Genomic DNA, 9,173 nt, shown 5'->3' with positions numbered 1-9,173 from the left:
CAGATGAGCCTGAGGTAACACCACCACCAACTACAACTGACCTTTGCTATTACCTCTCCCTCTCATGTCTGTCTGTCTGCTGTCTGATAGGCTCCTTCGGGTCTGGGCATATTCAGTAGTCTGCAGAATAGGAATATGTCAATCCTCCAGTTCGCAAGATCTTTGCTGAGTTGAATAAAATCGCCAGGGGGTATCTGCATCATTTAAATAGGAATGCTGTATTCTTGGCTGCTCAGGGGGTTAATGGAGATTTCCCCCCCTCCCTCAAACTATTTATGTCGTCTGCAATGGCCTGAATGAAATAGTCTGGTGACAGAGAGATGATGAACGAGCCCATAAGCCCACTGTATGATCCTTAACCATATCCAGTTATCCTGAAAAGCCAGTCTTACCCATATCCAAGTGCCTGAAAACATCATCGCTGAGTACTTCTTGCCTCCTGTCACCTGTCAAGGAGTGCCGTATATCAAGCCACTACACAGTCCTTGCTGCACTCTACATCTAAGGACATCAGAAGTGTTTTACGCCTCTGACAGTCAGCCTTAGAGCACATGTTTCTGATTACGTAAAAAAAAAAAAAAATCCTACTCTCAGCATCTGACAGTCCTCCATCGAGGCCTGCACATCACCCCAATCAGCAAGTCGTTTATTAATCATCATCATCATCATCCAGACCTCCTTTCCCACCGTAGGGCAGGATGAGGAGTAGCAACGTCCAGACAGCCCAAATTTGCCCAGTCCAATGGGCCATGCTTCTATTCACTCACCATTCAAGCCCCCGGAATCCTGGCTCTAACAAACCTGCCAAAAACATTCATCACGTTCTGTAGCTTCACATACACGTATCCGACAGAGTCAGTCCGGACGCTGTCACGTTAAAAAGGGGTGCCAGATCCCTGATCATGCGCGTCTCCTCACGACATTCATCCAGCCAGCTCGACCTCTTGTCAGTCCCCTAGCTTCACCGACTTCCAAACCTGTCTTCCTCACACACTCGTCCACCATATCCCTCCACCATCTCCTTGGCCTACCTCGCCTCCTCCCTCCTTCAGAGTCGCTCAGATATACTCTTTTCACCACCCTATTGTTATCCATTCTCTCCACATGACCATACCATCTCAGTACACTCTCTTTTATTCTGGTGTCTACAGACTTCCTCACTTCACATCTTTCACGAATCACACTATTTCGTATCCTATCCACTCTCTGTACTCCACGTACATTCCTCAGCAGTTCCGTCTCCACTGCTCTCACTCTTGACTTTTCTTATTCATGCCACACCATAGTCTCACATCCATATGTTAAAGTTGGCACTAACACTCCTTCATGTAAGTCTCGTGCAGCTGCAACACTGAAGCCTCTGTTTCTTATCAAGGCCTTCATAGCACCAGCTTCTTTCCTTCCTTGTGTCACTCTGCTTTCCACTACTGTTGCACATTTTCCTCTGTTTCCATCACTGTACCCAGGTATTTGAACTCTCTCACCAATTCCAGTCTCTCTCCATTCATTGTAACATCACACCGGGAGTCACCTTCTGTCTCAATAACCATCACTTTACTCTTTTCTACATTTACTCTCAAGGCACGACGCTCACACTTATCAGCAAAACTCTGCATTAGTGTACCAAGTTCTTGTGCGGTATTAGCAAGTAGTACTGCATCATCAGCATACAACATATTTGAGATATTCCATCCATCACCATTCATTACCAACGCCATCCCTCTCTCCATTACTCGTGTTTTTACTTCTCTCATCACCCCATCCATATATATATTGAACAACTATGGGGACATCACACAACCTTGTCGCCTGCCCGCACCGATAGTGAACAATTCAATTAGGTGCCCATTTACCCTTACACATGCTTCACTACCATCATAATTGCTCTTGACTCGTCAAGAGTTGTTTATTAAACAAACGATTAATCTTATATCATTATTCACCTTAGAGGGCAACACGTTCTTTCTGTTAACGAACCCTTACCCTGTGTTTTTGATTAAAAAAAAAAAAAAAAAAAAGGTCCCTCACCCAACAGCCCACCGAAGAGGACAGCACATCTTTCCAGTCTACAAGTCTTAATCACATCTGATAATCTAAAAAGTCAGTACCATGTGTGTTTTCCACTTCCGACAGTACACCAGAGAGAACGGGACATCACTCAAGTTGCTAACTTTTACTGCTTGTGCTGAGTCAAGTAACCACTACTGTAATCATTTCCCACATCCAGCAAACCGCCAATCGGGGAAGCACATTATTCCACAAGCCCTACCTTACCTCTGAATATTTGCAGGGACAGTAAGCGCTTCTCACTTCCAGCAGTTTATCAGAAAGGCCAGCACACCCTTCCAATCAACATACTTGCAGTGAGGTACACAAACCACCTAATGAACAGTTCTCCCGTGGTAACCGTGACTTGGTCTCGCGGCAACGACAAAGAGGATGCAGTATCTTCCCATGCCTCCTGCTCTCTTCTTGTAAAAACATATCTCTTTTATGACGACTTCTTTTTCTTCTTACTTTTATTATTATTATTATTATTATTATTATTATTATTATTATTATTATTGTCATTGTTATTATTGTTATTGTTATTATTATTATTATTATTATTATTATTATTATTATTATGCATTATTATTGTTATTATTATTATTATTATTATTATTATTATTATTGTTATTATTATTATTATTATTATTATTATTATTATTATTATTACAGTATTATTACTATTATTATTATTATTATTATTACTATTATGCATTATTATTGTTATTATTATTATTATTATTATTATTATTATTATTATTAAGTTAATTAATTTATTAATTCATTGCAAGGACAAGCACAGGAGGGTGAAGTATCTCCCCATGTCTCTTTTTCTTCCTACTATTCAGCCTGACCCACGCGTGTGTCACGAAAAGGTTCATTAATAAGCGTTTGTTACTTCCATTCATCCATTCACCTTTGACGGCAACACATCCTTCCTATCGATAAGTCTTTCCCACAGCCGTTTGTTACGCAATTATCCATTATCCAGTCTTTAGTTGTCCCGTCAGGAGCGCCAAGGCCCGGAACTAGGCTGTCCGGTCTTGATATTTAAGATGTGTGCTCATCGCGGAACGGCATTTTATAAGCAATAAGCTCAGTCATCCCTCGAACATAACTGTCATGAACCTTCAACCCTTTACACGACCAGGCTCTCACTGGTTGGCAAAAAACCGTATTTACCCTGTCCTCTTCTGTTTATCCACAAACATCTTTTAACTTCTTCACAGCGAGGGGGCAGCACATCCAGTCTATAAAATCCTCACAAATCCTCACTGAGTCCAGTTCACCTAAAGAATGCTGCCTCATGTCCATTAAGTCCCAGGCAAAAGACCCCCGATGGTATAATAATCTGGCGGGGACAAGAGGTTAGCTGGGATCAACGAGCAGTCTAACCGCCTCTAATCGTCCATCCACCCCTGAGGGCAGCACATCCAGTCTGCCAAGTCCTTACCACTTCAAGTTTACCCTCAAAAATAACTCTTTCACTGCGAGGGATCTTCGAAGCAGAAAAAAAAAAAAAATCGCCTTATAACAGCAAGGGGAAAGCAAAATGGTTGCCAGAGAGCACAGATCACTTTGAACCATCCAGAACAGAGCGCACCACATACTCCTCGTCAAATCCGTACTGCGTCCAGCTTACTTCAAAAGAGGAACGCTGAACTCCTCAACTATGGCTGCCTTCTTCTTGGGTGAATACAATCGTCTGGAAGTAACAAGAATAACAGGAGCACCATCCACTTCCAATCTTCCTGCACCATAGAGGGCAACACATCCTTCCCATCAAATCCACATCAAGCCCAGCTTATCCAAAAAGAGGAACACTTAGTTTCTGCACAACAGGCTGTTTATCCCAAGTTGATGTCATCGTTTGGGAAGTAACCACCTCCACATCCCTCACATCATTTAGACAGACAGATAGTTAATAGATATTTACCGCGCCTTTTTATCCGAAGAATCCTGCCTCTGGGTCCATCATGCCCCAGTCGAATGGTCCACCGTGGAAGGCCATCTCGTCCGCCTCAGCACCGACGCCTTGGTCCTGGTGGAGGTGCTCGTCCTGGTGCGCCTGGTGCGACCCCGAGTCTGGGTACGCCTTGGCCACCGTCCCCGCCACCACCATAGTTACCAGCACAACCACCACGGCCGCCTGACGGGTAGATAGAGAGAGACTGCGAGATAGATATATTAGACACAGATAGATAGATAGGTGGATAGAGAGGTAGATAAATGGACAAAGATAGACATAAACACACACACACACACACATATATATATATATATATATATATATATATATATATGCTGTAGGTAAATAGGTAGGTAGGTGAATAGATAGAGAGATAGATAGATGGGTACATAAGTAGATAGATAGATTGATAGATATATGTATATGTGTCTATATAGTTAGACAGACTTAAATACATAGGTAGATACATGGATAAACAGATAGACAGATAGATAGGTAAAAGGAGAGACAGATAAATAGATGGATGGGTGGATAGATAGGTAGATGGAGACCAGAATTTAAGACTTTGTTCATGTATACCAGCAACATTTTTCATGTAGTGCTTTGTTTTATAACCTGTGTAGGCGCTCAGACCCCTGGTGTTCTCAGAATAATTGATCGTACCGTTAGTCACTAAATAAGGCTTAACCATGTATCAGTCAAACTTTGTTATCAGGCCTGAAGCAGGATGGTATCATTTTTGGCATCTCGCCAATACCGTTGTTCGAGATTTAGTGTGTGTGTGTGTGTGTGTGTGTGTGTGTGTGTGTGTGTGTGTGTATTTTAACTCCTCCTAAACTATTTGATAGTTTGAATGAAACTTCCCATGTGAGTTCGTCGGCTTACTGGGAAGGTCTTCCACTATTTACAGTTTTCAAACCATGAGTTTTGAGAGGATCAGTCCCCCCCCCTCCCACCAAATTAAAAAATTCTCAGTAGTGAAAGAAGGGCAGACATGTCTTTGATATCGTAGCAGAAGTTGTACAATGGGCTATCATCCGCAGTGCGATATTTGGGGAGCGTCACCCCTCATCAGTGATTCTTGGGGGGTCAGCGCCTATCCAAAAATTAAAGCGATCAGAAATAGGAGAAAGATTTGAATGAAACTTCCCAGGTGGGTTAGTTTGGTTACTCTGAAGGTCTGCCACTATATACAATTTTCCCTCACCAAATAAAAAATTATCTGGACTAGTGAAAGGAAGGAAGATATGGTTTTGATATCCTAATGCATGTTGTACGATGGACTCTCATCTGTTATGTCATAGTTGGGGAGCGTGACCCCCCCCCCGTAGTGATTCTTAGGTGGGTCAGCCCCTCTCTTAAAAACAAGAACGATCAGAAATAGGGTAAAGTGGGTACACTGATTTAAATGAAATCGGCCTACATATCTCAGGATTAGCTATGCAGTTTCCATGTTTTCTCCGAATGCACAGGAAGAAACTGTACATCTACTTTATTTTGAATGAAGACAAAAATCTTGTAATGGGAAATGAAACACTTGGTATTCGCTTTGGTCGATTCACTTACAGCCAGTCATGTAAGCATAGTTGCTTCCCTCTGCTGGTTGCTCGTTTGGTCTTGCCTTTGTAACACCCGTCTAGCAACAAACTCATCCCTTTTCTCTCCAACTTTCTAATTCAAGAGTTAACCGCTACTCCCAGTCCTTCATGTATGCATCAGGTCAACTCTGGAACTGTCTTCCTCTGTTTGTATTACCTCCTACCTATGGCCTCCAGTCTTTCAAAAGCAGTGTGTCCAAGCATCTCGAAATGAACGGATCTTGAATTAGGCTCTCTAATATATATATATTTTTTTCTTGGGAAGAATCTTGCGGGCGTCTGGCCTTTGGTTCCTTCATCATTGCATCAAAATAAAGTTTATAAAACAAGTTTCTTTGGAGTATCCTCGCATGATCTGTCTCTGCCTGTTTATTTTTGTGTGAAAGTACTGTGGTTGCAATTTGTACTATAATGTGCAGAATTATTTTTGTCATTTGTGGGAACGGTTGGATCCGAATAGCCTAGAAGTGATCGAGCTGCGTCATTTTTCATAATGTCAACGTCGTCAACAGAACCCAGAGTATTGCTTTGTCACAGTTACACTTTCACGGGAAAAACAGCCATAGACGGAACATAACAGGTCCTGTTGATGTTCATCAGATTGGACATTCCTTCTCTCACCACACCACCAGTCTCAGCAATCACAGGACCGTTAGTACTGCTTCTTTCCGATTGTGTTTCGTTAATAAAGTTTCATAGTGAAGCACATATCCTCTCTGACCGAGATGATAAAAGTGTGATAGGTATGGCAAGTAGGGAAGTTAGAAAAGGTGCACATTACACACACACACACACACACACACACACACACACACACACACACACACACACACACACACACACACACACACACACACACACACACACACACATTTACATATAACGTATGTGTAGCTGTAAAAATAAGACACCAAAACCGGTGAAAAAGAGTAACTTTGTAAGAAAATATGAGTAAATCAGAAGTTGTTTCTTACCCTCAACATTGGCGTTTTATACTCCCAGGGGATACATGTATCTCTCTTTGAAAGACACTGGAACTGTAGATTGTAGAACTTATATATATATATATATATATATATATATATATATATATATCTGTCTGTCTGTCTGTCTGTCTGTCTCTCTCTCTCTATACGCGAGTATGTGTGTGTGTGTGTGTGTGTGTGTGTGTGTGTGTGTGTGTGTGTGTGTGTGTGTGTGTGTGTGTTGTGTAGAAAACTCCGAAGCCAAACAAACGTTTTCAACGAACTTAGCTCATGGAACATTTGGTGGTCCTTTATAAAGCTAACATTACGCGTGTGGCCCAGAGTGATGGCCTCTGACCATGTGTTTTGGGCGTCACTAGGCGCCAGCAGCGATGGCGGAAATTGTCAATGTAGAGTGTTACAAGTTTCACACAGCCTTTACTGATTTGTTTTGTAGCACCTCTCTTATTGAGAGGTATTTACATCTGCGTTTACGAGGCTAGATCGGGATATTGTTTTGTTTGGCATATCCCTGAGTGTTAACAGAATAACTCAGTTTTGATTTTACTTGAACCAGACTTGGAGAATGGCTTGAGGCTCTTCCCAGAGTTTGACCTAGTGTTTCTGAAAACAATGTCAGAGGTTAAGGTACTGTAACATGGCACTGTTGGTGGCAGGTGGTGGCGACCATCAGCCACTCACTTCGTGTAGTGCTACCTACTTCTTCATTCATCTTTTTCATTCTTTTTCTGTGTCTTCCTTCTTCTTTTCCAATTTCTCTCATCTTTCCTGTCACTTTTTATTACCTTTCCTGTCCTTTTCAGGGTGTCTTTACATTGAGCGACAAGTCACTTGGTTTCCTGTAAGCCAGGAAACCATTTACAACGCTGGGTGGTAACTATTATACCATATAACCTACTCACACGTGTTCCCTGTGTACCAGCAAGTGGGTTGGTGGAGGATTAGTGCCCCTCCCCATAAAACAACAAACTTAGAGTCAAACGGCCACTCCTCACGGGATTATGACGTTTGGCTATAGGAAGATAGAACATGGCAGTGTCAGCTTTGACAGTTTTTATTATGTTTAAACCAAACACGGCAGAAAGTGCTGAGGGTAAGTAAAGGATGAAGTTATTTCAATCTGAGAACAATCAGTCACATATCAAGGTCTTGAAACAAGGTCAGAGGCTCGACCTCATAAGTCAGACGGTTTTGCTTCGATTTGGATCGGACTTGATAGAGTGTTGAAAATCATGCAAGAATGGAAAGATCGATTTTGAGAAAAATGGACTTAAAGTCAAGGTCATACAGAAAGGTCAACTCAAACACTTTTGATTCGATGTGGACCAAACTTGGTGGAGGTTTGGCGGTCAGTAAAGATGAAATAATTCGATTTTAAGAACAATCGACTAAAGATAAAGGTCACACGATAAAGTCAAATGTTCTTTCCTTAGGCCAACCGTATGGTGCAGGTGTTGCAGTCTTTGAATGATTGTTTACTTCCATCCTTTTGACGGGTGGGGGTGAAAGGTGCGGCGAGTGGAGGGTTGAGGTGTCCCGATAGGGCCAGTACCTCAGCGAGCATAGCGGTCGTTATCTGTGAGAATTACCTAGTCAGAGAGAGAGAGAGAGAGAGAGAGAGAGAGAGAGAGAGAGAGAGAGAGAGAATAATTGTAGTCGTACTGTTAGCATTTCATACTTTTCATCAAGAAATATCGTCAGTGCAGAATTTTAAATAAACAGTACAATGAATTTTGTTCCTGTTGATTGGCTTTACTTCTCGAAAAACAACCTGTTGTTTCTTACTTTCATATTATTTCCATGGTGGCATTAGTATTAAAGAACCGTCACGGGTATGCAGTATTTCCCTTATGGCTCAGAATAATGCGGAAATATCTACAAGGAAAAACACGAAAATGAATCGTGTTATCGTAAATATTTCCCAAGGAAGTGGTTTATGTAAGTTGGACTTAATTATTCATGTAACAGGAATAGCCCGTTTGTTGCAAAGGACGTTTTCTTAAATGTTTATGTTTTTGAAGATGGGTCATATCGATATTTTTTTTTTTTCATGCCAGTCATGGAGTCTGGAAATAATAATAAATCTTTGTTTCCATACTTTCAAGAAAATCACGCCCGTGCGAAGTAGTTTGTCACTTTATTTGTTCATTGGATAATACACTTCTCGTTGTATCCGCGAAAAAAGTGCTGACATTTCAACAAAACTCTTGTCTCTCTAATGATAATATTAATTGTATTCCTTTTCGAATCTTGAGATTAATTGTGTGTACTATGGGCTTACCTTCATGTCCGCAGTGTTTGGTGAGGCGTGATGAACTGATTGGAATTCACGAGATCACGAGACGGGTCAATAAGGTGCGTTATTTTGTATTTCGGCGCAGCATCCGTTCTCTGTCAGTTGCGCACCAGAGAAAACTACTTAGCATCTCTCGAGATGAACTATTTTAACTTGGGATTTGTTAAATATCTGTTTTGCCTGTTCCTGTTTTATCTTGCTTTCTAGTTTCTGCCGCATAGTTAACGTCCGAGTAATAACTGTCTTATCCACATAACTTTTGCTGGCTTACCCTT

At 41.5% G+C, this 9,173-nt stretch overlaps 1 long non-coding RNA gene across 1 annotated transcript; it reads right to left on the bottom strand.

Moving 5' to 3' along the window:
* Positions 1-3,994: 3,994 nt before the first annotated feature.
* On the bottom strand, positions 3,995-8,937 carry LOC145406847 (uncharacterized). The gene is made up of 2 exons (XR_013898599.1): positions 8,884-8,937; positions 3,995-4,198 (listed from the first exon to the last, which is right to left on the bottom strand). It is a non-coding gene; the product is annotated as an uncharacterized LOC145406847 (long non-coding RNA).
* Between the last annotated feature and the right edge of the window lie 236 nt (positions 8,938-9,173).

This window comes from Coenobita brevimanus, chromosome 71, assembly GCF_032717465.1.
Source record: "Coenobita brevimanus isolate Jiangsu-jjx chromosome 71, ASM3271746v2, whole genome shotgun sequence".
NCBI classification, from domain to species: domain Eukaryota; kingdom Metazoa; phylum Arthropoda; class Malacostraca; order Decapoda; family Coenobitidae; genus Coenobita; species Coenobita brevimanus.
Note: the sequence above shows the minus strand (reverse complement) of the source record. Positions and strands in the feature narration are given on the sequence as shown.